General features: G+C 42.3%; 2 pseudogenes; one reads left to right on the top strand and one right to left on the bottom strand.

Moving 5' to 3' along the window:
* Nucleotides 1–4,212: 4,212 nt before the first annotated feature.
* LOC102849054 lies at nucleotides 4,213–6,414 on the bottom strand (annotated as a pseudogene).
* A 10,861-nt stretch (nucleotides 6,415–17,275) lies between these two features.
* LOC102848640 lies at nucleotides 17,276–18,007 on the top strand (annotated as a pseudogene).
* Nucleotides 18,008–18,246: the final 239 nt, after the last annotated feature.

The raw sequence follows: 18,246 nt of genomic DNA, 5'->3' as shown, positions 1-18,246 counted from the left end.
CAAGTGTTCTGGGATTCCCATTCTTCTCAGAGTCAGCCATAGTTTGTTATGATCTACACAGTCAAATGCCTTTGCATAGTCAATGAAACACAGATAAACATTCCTCTGGTATGTGTGAAATGAAACCTTTTCCTCTAGGTTTTCGTATTTGTTTGAGTATAGTTTTTCATAATACTCTAATGATAGCGTTTTTTATTTTAGATGGTTCTGTTGTGATGTTGCCTGATTCATTTCTTATTTGGATTATTTGTGCCTTCTTCTTCTTTTCTTTGGTGAGTTTTGCTAGTGATTTGTTTATTTTATTGACCTTTTCAAAGCACCAACTCCTAGTTTTGTTGATGTTTCAATTGTTTTTCCGTTTTCTATTTCATTTATTTCTGCTCTAATTTTTATAATCTCAGTTTTTTTAGAGGGTGTCAGGTTTTCTTGCTGTTCTTTTTCAATTTGCTGGAGATGTTGGGTTAGAGAGTCAATGGTCTGTTTTTCCTGCCTTTTGATGTGTTTGCTTATTGCTATATATTGACCTCTGATTACTGCTTTAGCTGTGTCCCAGAGGTTTTGGTAAGTGGTGCTTTCATTGTCATTTGTTTCAAGAAACTTTTTAATTTAATTTTTTGTTTCTTCTAGTTCCTAGTCATGTTCATGCAAGATGTTGTTCAGCTTCCAAAAGTATGGGGTTTTTTTCTCCTTTATTTTCTTATTATTAATTTCTAATTTTGTAGCATTATGGTCTGAAAAGATGTTTTGTATTATCTCTATGTTTTTTAATTTATTGATGCTTGCCTTATGATCTAGAATGTGATCTATTCTGGAGAATGTTTCATGCACATTGGAGAAGAAGGTATACTGTGCTTTTGGGGGGTGCATTAACCTACAAATATCTATGAGGTCAAGTTGGTTTATTGTGTTTGATTCTTCTGTATTTCTGTTGAGTTTCTTTTGGGTAGTTCTATCTTTTCTTGAGAGTGGTGTATCGAACTCTCCAAGTACAATAGTAGTGTTATCTATTTCCTTTTTCAGTTTTGTTAATGTTTGTTTTATATATTTTGCAGGTCTTTCATTTGGTGCATAGATATTTATTACTGTTATGTTCTCTTGTTCTATTGACCCTTTCAGCATTACGTAGTGACCTTCCTTGTCGTTTGTGATGGTTTTCACATTGACATTTATTTTATCAGAGATTAATATTGCTACTCCTGCTTTTTGCTGGTTGCTGTTTGCTTGGTATATTTTCCCCCACCCTTTTATTTTTAGTCTTGGAAGGAATTGAAAAACAAGTTCAAGCCACAAGTGGCAATGATTAAGGATGCTTGACGCAGAATGTGAAATGATCCAAAAAGCATTAAAAGAAGATGGAAGGAGTATACAGAGTCACTATTCCAGAAGGAATTGGCTAACACAAAATAATTTCCTGAAACAACATTTGAGCAAGAGCCTATGGTGATGAAGGAAGAAGTTCAAGGTGCTCTGAAAGAATTGGCCAAAAAACAAGACTCCAGGAATTGACGGCATACCAATTGACACATTTCAACAGGTAGACACCTTTCTGGATGTGCTCTAAGTTGTGCCAAGAAACCTGGAGGAAAGACACTTGGCCAAATGATTAGAAGAGATTAATATTTGTTCCCGTTCCAAAGAAAAGTAACTCAACAGTGTGTGGAAATCATCAAACAATGTCATTAATATCATATGTAAGCAAGGTTATCCTGAAAATTACCCAAAAATGACTGGAGTAATATGTTAACAGAGAACTGCCAGATTTTCAGGCTGAGTTTAGAAGGCGCCATGGTATTAAGGATGTTATAGCTAATGTTAGATTGATCCTGGCTGAAAGCAGAGAATACCAGAGGAATGTCTATCTGTATTTCATTGAATATGCAAAGGCTTTTGACTGTGTAGGTCACAACAAACTGTGGTTGACTCTGAGAAGAATGGGAACATTTGATTGTACTTACATGAAACCTATACTTTAACCAAAAGGCAGTCATGAGAACAGAAGAAGGAGACACTGTATGGTTTAAAATTGAGAAGGGTATCTGCCAGAGATATATTCTGTCTCCATACCTTTTAACAGATCATCTAGGATGCTGGGCTGTACGAGGAGGAATATGACATCAGGATTGGTGGAAGAGTCATCAACAACCTGTGTTATGCAGATGACACAACCCTGATTGCTGGAACTGAGGAAGACGTGAAGCTCTTGTTGCAGAAGGTCAAGGACTTCAACCTTCAATGTGGATTGAAGCTCAGTATCAAGAAGACAAAGATTCTCACCACTGGGTCATTTGGCAGAATCATTATGGATGATGAAGAGATCAAGACTGTTAACAGTTTGCTTGGCTCCACAATCAACACTCTTGGTACCAGCAGCCAGGAGATCAAGTGATGAATTGTATGGGGAAAGTCGGCTGTCAGGGACCTCTCCAAAGTACTGAAGAGCAACGACATCAGTCTGGAGACTAAGGTGTGCCTAATCCAGTCCATAGTCTTCGCAATTGAGGGTTATGCATCAGAGAGCTGGAAAATGACTAGGGGTGATAGAAAGAGAATTGATACATTTGAGCTGTAGTGTTGAATATGGACAACTAGGAGAACCAACAGGTTTTTTCTTGAGAATGCGAAATCGGGCTGTACCTTGGAGGAAAGGATTATGAACCTCCGTCTGACATACTTTAGGCATGTTGCAAGTAAGGATCAATCCTTGGAGAGGGACATCATATTTGGGAGGATGGAGGGGACAGCACAAGAGAGGAAGATTCTTGAGGAGATGGATCAACTCAGTGACTGGCCTAATGGGAGTAGGTGTGTCAGAGATAGTAACCCTGCAGAGCAGGGTTTAGGGCTCTTGTATATAGAGTCACCATATGTAGTTTATAGTACTTGGTTTTAGTCTTAGGTCCTTGATCCACTTTCAGTTGGGTTTTGTGTATATAGAACAGCACACAACAACAACAATGGTATTTCTATTTCCAACTTTTTGAGAAAGTGCCATACTGCCTTCCACAGTGGTTGCACCATTTTACACTCCCACAAAGAGTGAATAAGGGGTTTCTCCACAACCTTGCCAAGCATTTGTTGTTTGCTATTCTGTTGAATTTTGCTATTCTTACTGGAGTGAGATGATATCTCATAGTTGTCTTGATTTGTATTTCTCTTAGAGCTAGAGATTTTGAACACTTCTTCATGTGTTTGTTTGCTATCTGAATGTCTTATTTGGCATAGTTTCTTTACATAGCTTGTGCCCATTTTGCAATTGGCTTATTTACCTTTATCTTGTTTTGGTGCTCGTCTATTCTTTAAATTCTAGATATAAGTCCCTTATCAGACGTGTCATTACCAAATATTTTTTTCCAGTCTGTGGCTTCCCTTTTTACCCTATTGGAGAAGTTTTTGGATTTTCATAGGGATTTGATTTTTAGAAGATCCTATTCATCTATTTTATCCTTACCTGGTTCTAGGTTTTTCAGGATGCTTGGAAGACTGTTCATGTTGTGGATTAGGAATTCTAGAGTTCTTCCAAGCTTTTCTCTGATGAAGTTTATAGTCCTTGATTTTAGTCCTAGGTCCTTGATCTACTTTGAGTTGGTTTTTGTTCATGGTGTGAGGTATGAGTCTTACTTGAGTTTTCTGCAGAAAGTTTTCTAATTTTGCTAACACCATTTGTTAAAAAGGCTGTCATTTCCCCACTTAACTGGTTTTATCTCCTTGACAAAAATCAGTTGACTGTAGGTAGATGGGGTGATTTCTAGGCTCTCAATTCTATTCCATTGTTCTATGCCTGACATCTTTTCTGATATTAAATCATATAATATCTCCTTGTTGTGTTTGAATAAATGCTTCTTGGTCTTCACATAAGTCCTCATGAGTGCAATTCAGTGTTAGGGAATTCCTATTTTCTTGATACTGTCCACACTATCAAACACCATTTCAGAGTCAATGTGCCACAAGTAAACATCTTTCTGATATTCTCTGCTTTCAAAGAAGATCCATCTGATATCAGCAACAATATTCCTTGTTCTTTGCCCTCTTTCAAATAAAGATTGAATTTCTAGAATTTTCCAGGGGCTGTGCTATGCCAATAATTTTTAAATAATCTTCAGAAAGGTTTTACTTTTATGGGATACTTATAATGTTATTTAATAATTCATGTGTTATTTTGGGTTTTTTATTTTTAGTTTAAAAAATATCTAGGACAAGTATGGAGCTCTTAAGTTAATTGACAAGGTAGCTATCTTCAAAATTTCTTGCTGTAGAAAAAGAAGAACATTCATGGCTACATCTATTTCTTAAAGTACATCAATTGGTATGCTATTAATTTCTGGAGACTTATTTTTGCTATTGACTTCAGGGTAGTCTAGAAATCTTCCTTCAATACCATTGGTACGTAAAGTAATGGCGCAATATCAGTCAATTCTGTTTGTACAATGACTTTGTATATTCCTTCCATCTATTTTAATCTTTTCTGCATTATTCAATATTTGTCATATAGACTTCTTCAGTATTTAAACGTGAAACTTCCAGGGGTTATTCCTGGGCTTTGTTTTTTTTTTCAGCTTTAGAAATGCTATGTGTTTTTCTAACTCCTGGTCTTTGTACATTTTACTATATTTTGTCTTCTCCAGCTGCCCTTTGAAATCTTCTCTTCAGCTCTTTTGATTAATATTTTTTCCCTCCCCCCCCCAGCTTGGCAACAAATTTATTAGTTTAGAGTAGAAAGAGCTTTGATTATTCCAACTGCTTTGACTATTCACCTCAAGATTGGAGTGTGGCCAGCCTCCCCCTCCCCATCCTCCAGTCCACTTGTCCCACAGTGAGGGCACTTGAGAAAACGGGAGCAAGAGCTTGCACCACAGACCAACCCCCTCTGGATCCTGGAGGGGCCAGCTCTGTCCCATCAGCTTCCTCTGGCAACCACTGGGCAAGGGGCATCTGCGTGTGAAGGCCAGGGCCTTGATGCTGGTGTTAGGGATATGGTCAGTGCTAGTGCCACCATAGAGGTGGAGTAACAGGCTGTTACTCTGGTTCAATGGGTGGCTTAAGGAAGACACTTGATAACAAGGCTTTGCATTCCCTAGGGCCATGGCTGTGGTCTGCCCCTCTCCTAGGAGAGTACTAGGAGCTGGAGAGTGGGGTGGGCACCCCCAGAGTTCTCTACAGGGAAGGGAATGACCCACCAGGACCCAAGAAGAAAAAGTTTGATGTTTCCAGCTCCTTTCTCTCCAGAGATATTTATGCTTCTGCTTAAGCACCTCCAAAAGAGAGACAGATAAGATACTGCTGATAAGAGTAAATTGTGCCCCCAAAGAAGACGCTGCCCAAAGGAGCATGTACCCCAGAATCTATAAGTGCCTTGGGATAGGGCTCCAGGAAGGATGCTGCTCTTCTCCCTTAGGAGCTGATCTGATCGAGCAGAGCTGTGAAGTCCATGTCTGAGATGGAGGAGAAGTCCATTGAAAGAACTCTTCTTCATGATGCTCTTGAAGGTCTCATATGTCCTTTTTCATTTCTCCTCAATCTGGTGAAGATCATCTGTGTCTGGCAGGTACGGGAATTCCAAGGGCTCACTGAGCTGTCGATCAGAAGGCCGCTGTAGCTGCATGGAGACGCACACAGGGGCCTGCAGGCCAGGGTCCGCATAGGGAGGTGTCTGGAACACAATGGCCACTTAACGATGCACATAGGCCTGAGAGAAGGAGCCTCGGGCCTTCCAGCCTGGACCTGTGAAACACACCTCCATGTTCTCTTTCTGCACCTTGTCACACAGCAGGAAGATCTCATCCCCGCCCAGGCAGTTTCCAGAGTTTCGGTTCATTCCGCAGATCTTGAGTTCAGCAGTGTTTGGCCCGCGGTTGTTAAAGATGGGATGAGAGAGGACAGGTGGCAGGCGGTGGGGTGGACCTGCCGAGTCACACATTGTCACTTGGAAGCAGAGCCACACAGCATTAAGGTCGTAGTCCGCCCCCCCCCCGGCCCCCCTTCTATGGGAACTTGGAAAGGGTTATTGTTGGTCTGGATGCGCTGACTGATGGCCTGCTCCAGGTCCCGCTTCTTCACACACTGGATCCCCGGGTTCTGGAAGCTGTGGATACAGAGGTCTTGGCAGAGCTCCGCCTCATAGAAGCCATCCCAGCAGTCCTTGCCCACAAGCTCATGAGGGTGAGGCTGGCGAGGGGCGTCCTTGGTGACGAGGGAGATGCGAACTGTCCCTGGCCCTGTATAGTCATTGATCTTGATGGTGCGGTAGGTCTTGGTGGTGTCCGTGCTCCTCTCGCTTGGGATGCTGCCGGCAGAGCTGCCCTCGCACTTGTAGTGGAAGCGCATGCCCTGCTGCTTGGGCTGCTCCATGATCTCCACATAGGGGCCTGAGGCTAGGGCTGGCTCAGAGGCGAAGATGAGGGGAAACAGGTCATCCATGGCCGGGGTCCGGCGGCGGGGCCAGGTCGCAGCTCTATTTTTACCCTTTTATAAATTTGGTTTCTCTATGCTTTTGTGGTGCTGTGCTGTGTGCGCGGGTGTTGTGGCAGCTTTTGGACATAAAGGACTACTCTGCCCCCAGGAGCCAGGCAAGCCAGGCTTGGCCTAAGGTTTAAGGCAGCAGGGGGCTTCAAGCCCAAAAGGGCCCTCTGGCTGCAGGCCCTTGGGCCAGTCTTTCATTGTTTTTGTTCAGACATTCCTCTAGGGCGTATAACTCTGGTGTACAAGTGTGGTTGCTGTGAGGCTGAACACTGTGACACTCGTGTCAAATGCGTTAATGGTTGGCTACCCAATGTGGACAGAGAGTGGGGTGGAGCTCCACAATTAAAACAAGCTTGGAAGGAGGAGTGGCATCCACAACCGTAATAGCTTGCCTCCGGAAACCCTATGAACCTGGAGAGAGGATGAAAGGCACCCAAGCTTCAAGGACTCACCTTCATAGGGTCATTATGAGTCGCCTGTGACTCGATGGCACTTAACAACAACTATGCTCTTGAGCAAGTCAGAGTTTCTTCTGACATCTTTTTGGTTTTTATGTAATGTCTTCTAAATGACTTTTTATATCCTTCATGTATGATGTCCTCAATATTATCCCATCCTGCTCTCCAGTCATTAGTGGCATTCTTGATATGGTCTCTATGTTCAGGTGAGATGTCCCAAGGTCATATTTTGGCTTTGTTGAACTTGTTTTCATTTTGTTCAGCAGTTTCCGTTTAAATTTGCATATGAGTAATTGTTCATGTGTTCCATAGGCAGCTCCTGGGCCTTTTCTAACTGACGATATTGACCTTCTTTACTGTATCTTTTCAGAAGATGTAGCTCTTTTAATGCCTGATATTTTATTCCATCAGGTGAGATGTTTGTGTTATTCACTATTTGTAGTTCTTTTAGAAAAAGTATTTACAATGAACAAGGGAGTTAGGGGGCCTCATCTGTAGGGAGTTGAGTTAGCACACGTCATGCCCCTCTAGTGGTTCAAATCCATCAAACTCTGTTGAGGATTTATGAGAAATCTCCACCTATGTGATTAAATATTTGCACATCGTGTATGTGTATGTATGTGTGGGGTTAACTATGAGCCATTTCTGACTCAACAACAATTTTATCCCTTAAGGTCATGTTTTCCAACTAACAATACTTTTTCTTTGTTTCCAACTATTATGTTTCAATTAGCAATACATTCTGATTTCACGTTTGATCAGTTTGAGATTGCAGAAGGTGGTAGATATTCTCAATATCTTCATCTTTGGCTTTAATGGTTGTTATTGCTAGGTGCTGTCGAGTCACCTGCAACTCATAGTGACCCTATGTACAACAGCCCTAAACTCTGCCCTATCCTGTGCCAATCTCACCATCTCTGACACATCTGCCCCCATTACCCCAGTCACTGAATCAATCCATCTCATGAAGGGTCTTCCTCTCCTGCACTGTCCCTCCACCCTCCCAAGCATGACGGCCCTCTCCAAGGACTGGTCCCTCCTTGCAACATGTCCAAAGTATGTCAGATGAAGCTTCAGAATCCTTGCTCCAAGGAGCAGCGTGGTTTCACCCTCTCCAGGACAAACCTGTTTGTTTTCCTAGCAATTCATGGTATATTCAATACTCTTCTCCAACACCACAGCTCAAAGGTATCAATTCTCCTTCTATCATCTCTAGTCATTGTCCAGCTCTCTGATGCATAGCAAGTGATTGCAAAGACCATAGCATGTATCAGGTGCACCTTAGTCTCCAGACTGATATCTTTTCACTTCACCACTTTAGAGAGCTCTCTAACTACAGACTTTGCCATCACAATACATCTTTTAATTTCCTGGCTGCTAGTGCCAAGAGTGTTGACTGTGGAGCCAAACAAACCAAAACTGTGAAAAATTGTCGGAGACACGCTAACTTATAAAGCAAGATTAGCCCTGTATTGTAAAACCAGCAAGACTAACTCCATCTTGGTTAGAGCATCTGCTTGGCAATAAACAACTCAAGGAAGTAGGATGTTAATGAATAAGAATGACCAAAGGTCTCGGACCTTAGAAAATGTCGTGTCCTTAATCAACTAAAACTCTTTGTTCCTTAGAACACACAATAAGGTATTCTGGAAAACATCTTTGTGTTGTGCTGAGATCTGTGAGAGTTAATATTTGACCAGACAGTCAACACCTCAGATGGAAAGAGATAATGCGATTGTTACAGCGGATGTGCTTCTAAAACCTATATAGGCTTTTTCTAAAAAATAAAAATTTGCTATTCACTATCAGTGGTAGTCTCTCTGTGTCTTCATTTAATCCTCGTCCCTTCTCTCGGCAGAACTGTTCCATCTAACGGGGCTGGACTCCGTTAAACAATCTCAGTCTCTTCACCATCCATTTTATGATGCTGCCAATCGGCCCAGTGGTGAGAATCTTTGTTTTCTTGATATTGAGTCTCAATCCGTACTGAAGACTGAAGTCCCTGACCTTCCACAGCAAGTGCTTCAGGTCCTCTTTAGTTTTAGCAAGCAAGGTTGTGTCATCTGCATAACACAGATTGTTGATGATTCTTCAGATCATTGTGTTAGCTTCAAGCATATAATACAATTTGACATCTTTATACAGATATAGAATCCACATCTCACACCATACACAAAAATCATCTCAAGGTATATCATTGACCTGAGAGTAAAGCTCAAAACCACAAAGTTCATAAAAGACAAACTGGGATCAAGCTTAGAAGGCCTAGTTTATGGTATAAAGAGACTGCCAAATACATTCAGAAATACACAATCTGAAGAGGATAAAATTAATGAATGGGACGTTCTAAAGATTAAATCCCTGTGTGCATAAAAAAAAAATTCCAACAGGGTGAAAAGAAAACATACTGACTGGGAACAAACGAAAGTTTTAGAATAGCCTTGGGTCTCCACAAGAAAAAGACTGATCACAAAATTACACAATGGGCAAAAGACATAGAAAGAGTTTTCACAGGGGAAGATATTCAAATGGCCAACAGACACACTCAGTTTGTTGATGATTCTTCCTACAATCCTGATGCCACATTTTTCCTCATAGAGCCCAGCCTCCCAGATAACCTGTTCTGCCTAAAGATTGAAAAGATATGGAGACATGATATAGCCCTGATTTCTTGGTACAACTTGGTGAGTAAATCTAGGTTGGCATACAAATTTTATTAAGTCATTAGCAGGTCTTCCTTGTCTGTGCATTATATTAGCAGTGACAACATTGTTCTTCAGGAAAGAGTTTGAAATGTTCTTTTAAATGATGACTAGGACATAATTTCTCTTCAATTTGTCATTCCTGACATATTGATGACATGATTGTCCAATTAAAAAAGACCAATATCAATCAATCAAAAAATCTATCTATCCATTTTACCTCACTAATGCCTACAAGACAGCTGCCTAGAAAAGATCCATATTTGTTTTCATTCCTAAGAAAGGTGGTCCAACAGAATGTAAAAATCACTAAACAATATAATTAATATCACATACAAGCAAACAAACAAACAAAAAAGCTGATCAAGATCATTCAAAACTGGCTAGAACTGCCAGATAATCAGGCTGGATTTAGAACAGGTTGTGGCACCAGAGATATCACTGCTGATATCAGATGGATGAAACAGAGAATATCAGAAGAATATATGGATTAAAACAGAGAATATCAGAGGAATATCTGCTTGTGGTTTATTGACTCTGAAAAGGCATTTGACTGTGTGAATCATAACAAATTATAACTAACACTGAGAGAATGGGAATCTCAGAACACTAAATTGTGCTCATGAGAGACCTAGACCAAAAGGCTATTGTGTAAATAGAGCAAGAGGACACTATATGTTTCAAAATTAAGAAAAGTGTGCTTCAGTGTCATATCCATTCCCCATACCTATTCAATCTGTATGTTGAGCAAATTATTCAAGAAATTGTACTCTATGAAGAAGAATTTGGCATCAGAATTAGAAAAAGACTCATCAGTCACCATCTTTATACAGATGGCATATCTTTGCTTGCTAAAAGCCAGGAGGACTTAAAAGTTCTTGCTGCACAAGATTAAACACTACAGTCTTTAATTTGGATCTCATTTCAATATCAAGAAAACAGAAATTCTCGTCACTGGACTGATAGGTAACATCATGATAGATAGAGAAAAGATTGAAACTGTCAATGACTTCATCTTACTTAGATACACAGTCAATACACTTGGTACAAGCAGTCAGGAGATCAGGAGATGTATTGCACTGGGAAAGTCTGCAATCAAGAATCATTCCAAATTACCGAGGCACTATGATGTCAGTTTCAGGACTAAGGTGTATCTGATTCAGGCTATGGTCTTTTCATTTTGTATGCATCTGAGGGTTGGACAATAAATAAAGATGAGAGAAGAATTAGTGCCTTTGTTCTGTGGTGCTGGAGAAGAAAACAGAATATCCCACACACTACCAAAAGAACAAACAAACATGTCTTGGAGAAGGTGCAGCCAGAATGTTCCTTGGAGACAAAAATGATAAAGATTAGTCTCACATACTTTGGATATGTCTCTAGGAAAGGCTATTCCCTGGACAGTACATTATCCTTGGAAATATGAAGGGAAAGAAACAAGAGGAAGTCCCTCAACCAGATGTATTGACACTGTGACTGTAGTAGTGGACTTGAGTGTGTCAGAGATGTTCAGGATGGCATAGGAGAGGTAGGACAGGGTTCATGATTGTTCACAGAATCACTATGCATTATACTGAACTTGATTAACAGCTAACACAACAACTATGCCTAGAATACCAATCTTTATATATTCCATTTTACTTTTGACAACTTCCAATTTTCATGGATTTTTACTTCATACATTCCACATTCCACCTATTTATTAATGGATCATTGCACACCATGGCTCAAAGAGTCATATTAAGTAATTGAAGGCTTTGAACTTGGGTAACTGAAGCTTGTGTAAGAATTATTTACAACACCTGTGTTAATACTCTGCCAGTATCTTGTTTCCACCTGTGGAAAGCTGAAACAGGATCCACATCTCACACCATACACAAAAATTAACTCAAGGTGCATCAGAGACCTGGGAGTAAAAGCCCAAAACCATAACGCTCACAAGAGACAAACTGGGATTAAGCTTAGAAGTGCTAGTCCAAAGTATAAAGAGACTGCCAAATACAACCAGAAATGCACAGTCTGGAGAGGGTAAAGTTGATACATGGGATCTTCTAAAGATTAAATACATGTGTGCATCAAAAACTTTTCCCAATATGGTGAAAAGATAATCTACAGACTGGGAACAAACATTTGGTAATACCATCTCAGACAAGAGTCTTAATAACGAAAGTTTACAGAATATACCTGGACCTCCACAAGAAGAAGACTGATAACCCAATTACAAAATTGCAAAAGACATGGAAAGAATTTTCACAGAGGAAGATATTTGAATGGCAAACAGACACATGAAGAAATACTCCAAATCACTGGCAATAAGAGAGGTGCAAATAAAAAACCACAATGAGGTACCATCTCACTCCAGTAACAGTGGCAAAGTTTAACAGGGTAGCAAGTAATAAATATTGGAAAGGATGTGGCAAGAAAGGAACTATTATACCTTGTTGGTGTGATTGTAAAATGGTACAACCATTCTGGAAGGCAGTTTGACACATCCTCAACTTTATAAAAGAAATATATGATTAGGTATTATTGGCATGACAAAAGTCCAGAATAAGAGCTGCATAGTAAAGTGGTCTGGGGGGAGGAGGGACTGTTTAACAATGGAAGAACTTTTTTTTCCAAAGGGGGGGGAATCTGGAGAGGGGCAGGGAGGGAAATGTGCAACAACGAATGAATGGAAATCCAAGATTTTTTGTAAACTTTCATTAAAATATCAATTTAAAACATTTTTAAAAAGCTGGACATAGGAATTCCATATTCCACTACTTGAAATATACCCTGAGAAAATGAGAACTAAGACACAATACATCAATATTCATTGCAGCATTATTCACCATCACAAGATCATGGAAAACAGCCCAAATGTCCAACCACAAACAAATAGATTGAGAAATTATGGTACATTCACACAATGGAATATTATGCAGCATGCAAGAGCAATGATTTTGTAAATTATTACCTAACTTGGGAGGGACTGGAGAGCATTATGCTGAGTGAACTAACTCAGTCCCACAAAGATAGATACAGTATAAAATCATTATTATAGAATGAGTATAAGGATCCAAGAGTGGTGAGAGAAGGTGGAAGCAGAGGGAAAAGGATGTGTGAGGGGATTAATTATGGGGTTGTACAATTTGATGAGGTGGGGGGGTGAGGGAAATTGAAAAAAAATTGTTCTTGAAAACAATGTATTCGAATTTTGTAAGTAAACTAGTAGAAAATGGAAAAAAAAAACCCACAAACAAACAAACAAACAGCCAGGAATTCTGTACTGCAACTAAACTCTGGAAATGTGCAGTAACTAAGCAGCCTAAGAAGGGGAAGCAGAATTCAGCAAGAATGAGAAGGGAGGCCAGTTCCCTTTGGTTGTTAGGAATGTGTTTCTGGACAGAAGGCCCTTTACTTGTTTGAAAACCCTGAGTCACATCTTGAGACTCCACAGCATCAAGGTCTTCTGGGGTCACAGGCTTCTTTGGCAGGACCTCCTGTACTACTGTTATTTTTATCTCCTTCTTGGACTTCAGTTTACCTTTCCTGTCTGGGTTCCCTGTAACACAGCTTGCAAATTTCCTTCTTGCCTTCTTTCTTCCTGCTGAATACATAAACCTACCTGCACAGTAAACCTCTAGGATAGGTTCTGGGAAGCCAGGAGAAGAATAAGTGGCAAGCTGTACTCTCTGTTCAAAAATGAGTGGTGTTCAGTAAGTGGATTTTTTGTGGCAATATGAAGGGAACCCCAGTGAGGCAAGTTAAGCTCTTAGCACCCAGCAGGCTGCATTCCCAGCAATAATGAACTCAGATTGCTTTGCTTACTTGTGGATGCAACATATATGCAATGCACAGGTAAGCCTGAGAGGGAGGAAAGGCCTGTGGAGGAAATATCTCCTCAAGTTAGAGAGAGAGAGAAAGAGCCTTGGGGCCCCGGGCCAGCTGCTTGGTAGGCCTGAGACAGTGAGCACCTTTGTTTCCTGCAGCTGATGACTTCTCATTTTGGGTCAATTATGCAACCTAATAGCTGTGATTACTTCTGAACATAGTATACTGGAGGTTATGGCAGAACTGAGGGCTGCTTTGCCTGCTAGCTGACTCTTCTCTGGTGCCTTGTCCACCACTCCAGCCCACAGATAGAAAGGGACATCTTCGCAAAAGGTGACAGTGTCTTCACAGCTATGTAAGTTCTGCAGTTGCTGCTCTGCTGTTTGGGAAGAAAGAAACTGGATAGCTGCCTTGCCAGGAAGGCTTAGGACAGGAATTAATAGAAAAATGTGAGCCTCCATGATCTTCCGCCCTGCTCACATTACCAGGAGCCTTATTCAGTCAGCATGGCTGTGGTAGAGATGCTGTGCCTGCCAGGCACAGAGACAAGCAACCAGAGCACATCTTCTCAGAACTGGACGGATGAATGAGGAGGGATGTCACATATGTCTCCTCAGATACCAGACAGCACAAGAACTTCTTCTCCATGACTATGGTGTGAGAGGGCAAGATTTACCCAACTGTACCTAATACTCTAATATCTAATACTGTACTCTAATATCTAATACATCTGCATTCTTTCATCAAGGATTGTTAACCCCTGGCTATGACTTTGCCTCACTCTGATGTCTCCTGTGGAGTCTAGTCCAGAACTCAGCCCCTAGGATACTATGGGTATCAGATACCTTTGTAAATGAATTAACACATCCAATGGGCAATGTGGAAATAGAATCATGGGTCCTGATTTCACTGTAAAGAAAGCCTGGACACGGCCTAAACCTGAATGTAGGTGAATCAGGCAACAAGGCTGGCCTCAGTTGTGGCTTCTCATGAGACTGACTGCTTCAGGTTTCCCATGTGCACCAGTCCCACACTGAGTCCTCTGCTATTGCTGACTTGAAATTCTTGATGTTTTATAACAAACTCAACCACTGCTGTTGAGTAAATTTCAATTCATAGTGATCCTCCATTGGGTTTTCAAAGCTGTAAATATTTATAGGTCTTTTAATAGGTCTGTCTTTCTTCTGTGGAGTGACTGGTGGCTTCTAATATTGGCCCTTTTGGTTAGCAATGCAACACGAAGCCATTGGACTTAATGAAAGGGCCTTGGATTTTCATTTTGTACTGGTCTCAGGAATTATGTATCCAGTCCCACATGCATGTCTCTCTGTTGTTCTGTCACCTTTCCGTGTACAACAAATCTACCCTAAGGAGGGTCACATGCAGAGGTGTCGTGTGCCTCATCATTTCTTCAGTCTGACAAGTCTATGGTGCACTCCTTGTGCTCTTTTCTAGGTTGCATCTGAGCCTGGCACAAACAGAAGGCTTCTCTGTCTATCCAGACCGAGCCTGTCCTGGCTCTGTGGCTACTGCAATGCACTCTCGTCCACATCTTGTTCCCAGGACTGCACCTCTGTGTGCAGCTTTTCTCCATACATGGGTACATGTCTCGACTGCCCCTGTATTCTCCTCAATGAATGTTCAGCAAATGGTGGATAAATATCTCTCTGCAAATTGGTTTCCTGGCTACTTCTAGCATAGCCGAGTCAATCTTTGGGTTCATGGAGACCTGAGAGGTAATTTAGTGAGGGTGGACTTTTGCACAGAATTCCCAGGTATGTGAAAGGTTGGTGTGCTCAGTAACTGAAAGTTTGGAGGCTTGAACCTGCCCAGGGCCATGTCAGAAGAAAGATCTGACACTCTTTCCTCTTCCTCCAAAAATAGACATTGCAAGAATGTTTTGCTCTGAACATGAGTTTGTCATAAATTGGAGTTTACTAAATGCACCTTTGAGTTCTTCTGTTCACAGAAAGACCCCTACCCCTGGTGATAGACTCTGTAGAGTTTGGAGCCTGCCACACCTGGTTCCTGTCCCTCTTGCTGGCTTGGTTTCTGTTGAGAAGTCTTTCTCCGAGTCCCTTATGCTGCTTTGCTTTTGATCCTGTGTGCTTCCATTTATTCAGATGCTTCTGTCCTGTATTCTGTCAGTCTTACTTATTGGTCTTGAAACTTCTGGGAAGGAAATTGTTGTTGTGTGACATTGAATCAGAACAGCCTCATTGCTGACCCTCTAGTGGGTTTTCAGAAGCAGTAAATTACACAGGAGGAAATTGTCCATCCCGGCAGAGCAACTGGTGCTCTGGGATTGCAGTGCAGCTTCTTATTAGCAGCCCCAACCTTAAGTAAGACTCAATGAGAACATGCATTCAGAGTTGCTGTTGTGCTGCCAGAACCAAATTCTCTTCTTGCTATGCATCGTCTCAGAAATCAGATAATCTTCTAGGCTCATGAAAGCATATGGAAATGTCTTCAGTTATTAGGACAGACACTGAGAAATGCATAGACATTGTGTGAAGATGCATCTAAAGCCAAATAATGTCAAACAACACCTGAGGTCACCAGAAGCTGGCAGTCCTAGGAGAACCAAGAAAGGATTTCCCCTGGAATGGACAGAGAAAGGACCTCTTTGGTACACTGGATTAGTATTTTCAGGCTTCAGATCTGTAAGCCAAGAAATCCTGTTCTTTAAACTATTCCCGGGGGCCGGTGCGGAGTCCCGGAGAGTCCCGGGGCTGGGGGGGTTCAGTCACGGCAGCACAGCGGATGCGAAGGCGACTGGGGACAAAGAGCACCACGTGACACCTCCCCGTGGGACAGGAACACCCTCCATTGGCGGAGGTGGCGCTGTCGTGTCGTGTGGTCTGCGCGGCCAGCCAACGGGCGAGCGTTGCGGAGAATTTCTAATGTGCCTGCGGAAGGTGGAGGGACTGGAACCTGCGCGGGGTGCGGAGCTGGGAGTCCTGGGGCCGGGAGCTCACTGACCGCTGCATGGGACGGGGGCCACACGGTAGCGGGGCCCAGCTAGAAGATGGCCTAGGAAGGATGCCTTAGAAAGGCTTTTCAGGATAGTCTGGAGGATGAAAGAGAAGAGAAGAGAAACAAGAACTTGGCAGAGATTGGCAAGCGCAAGTCTCTTGTAGCACCTCCGAGCCAGATGACCAGCAACACTTCTACACTGCTGCGAAATTACCAGGACAACAACAGAATGTTAGTCCTGGCTCTAGAGGATGAGAAGGCCAAGGTGAGAGAAGCTCAGGAGGTCATCCTCCAGCTAAGAAGAGAATGTTATTATCTGGCCTGTCAGCTCTACGCCTTACAACGAAAATTTACCCCACAACACACAGAGAAACCTTGTGAGCAGAACTAGGAGGGGTGTCCCTCTGGAGTGGACTGTAATGGTGACGACAGATCCAGGGTCGTGTCTGTGAAGAATTCACCGCAGATTCCTCCTCTGGAAGGTGACCTCCCAGGACTGTTTGAATCGTTGCAAACAGAAGGCAATCAGCTCAGGAACCGGCTGTGCCACACGGAAGGCCGAGGGGTGCTTTCAACGCAGGTGTGGATCAATCCGCGGATATTGCCTTACCCAGAACCGTGTCTGTGCACCGAGTTTTAAAGGACAGTTCAATAGTGTGCATCGGCTTGACAAACTGGGTGATTTTAAAGCCAGTCGTGTAACGTTAGAATCTTTGGAATTGGAAAGAGTGAGAGCTGCAGACTCGCGGACAGATCACCTTCCTGGAAGCATAGTGCAAGCTGTGTGTTGTGGAAACAAGGACCAGTGGGCCCTGCACGCAGGGAAGACTGACCCAGGAGCACGTCCTCACACACAAGCCTGTCATTATGGATTCTCAATCTGAACAGACTGAAACGGAGAACAGAAATGGGCAGAGAAGAAGAAGAGAGGAGAACAGAAAACAAAGCGACGGAGAAAAGCAGAGACTTCCACGAAACACAAAGGGAGCAGAAGCGAAAAGAAGAAAACTGTTTCCAGAAAAGTCCTGGATGACTCTGTCAGCTCCGGCAACGCCGACAACTTTACCCTGGAGGAAGGCGTTCATGTCATGCCTTTCTGGAAGAACACGGCGAGCGACTCTCTGGGCAGAGAAAGCAGTGGGGAGTCTTCCGAGAGCACCTGTGACTCTGAGGACGATTCCGACGACGGCTACCAGCCTTCTAGAAAGGTCCGCAAGAACATTCAGAATCTCCACACCAAGTCAGACAGGAGCCCCATCACCAGGAACAGAGATAAAAGAGCGCCGGAAGCTGAGGATGACAGAGGAGTGGCGGAGGCCCCCTGCCAGTGTGCCCCTTAAAAGTCAGAAGCCGCCTTCACGTACCCTGGTGGACATCATCTATGTTGCCCTTACTTCTAAAACTAAAACCAGGACACATTCTCGGTCTCCAAAGAGGAGGAGAGACAGCCCGGCCCCGGCCCTTCCCAAACGGAGGTGCACCATCAGCATCGACTACAGGGAACCAACGCTCTCCTCGAAACTAAGAAGAGGTGACCGTTTTACCGATTTATGTTTCTTGAATTCTCCCATTTTTAAGCAAAAAAAAGACTTCCGATGAAGTTGTAGGAAAAGAAGTCTTATAAGAAATCATGAATCTTGAATTCAAGGGTATCTGCACTACCTCCTCCTCGTGAGATAACATTAGGGGTGATCCACAAGGCAGTGAACTGTTGCCATGGAAGAGAGTGGTTAAGACTTTTGATTAAGAACATTTCTCTAAAACTCTAATAAATTAAGGGATTTTAAATATAAATAACTGGGCTTTTATAAACACCACCCTAGTTTAGATTTCATGTC

Source organism: Elephantulus edwardii, unplaced genomic scaffold (genome assembly GCF_000299155.1).
Source record: "Elephantulus edwardii isolate Elephantulus edwardi_28Jun2011 unplaced genomic scaffold, EleEdw1.0 scaffold00292, whole genome shotgun sequence".
In the NCBI taxonomy this organism is placed as follows: domain Eukaryota; kingdom Metazoa; phylum Chordata; class Mammalia; order Macroscelidea; family Macroscelididae; genus Elephantulus; species Elephantulus edwardii.
This window is presented reverse-complemented; position numbering and strand designations above follow the sequence as displayed.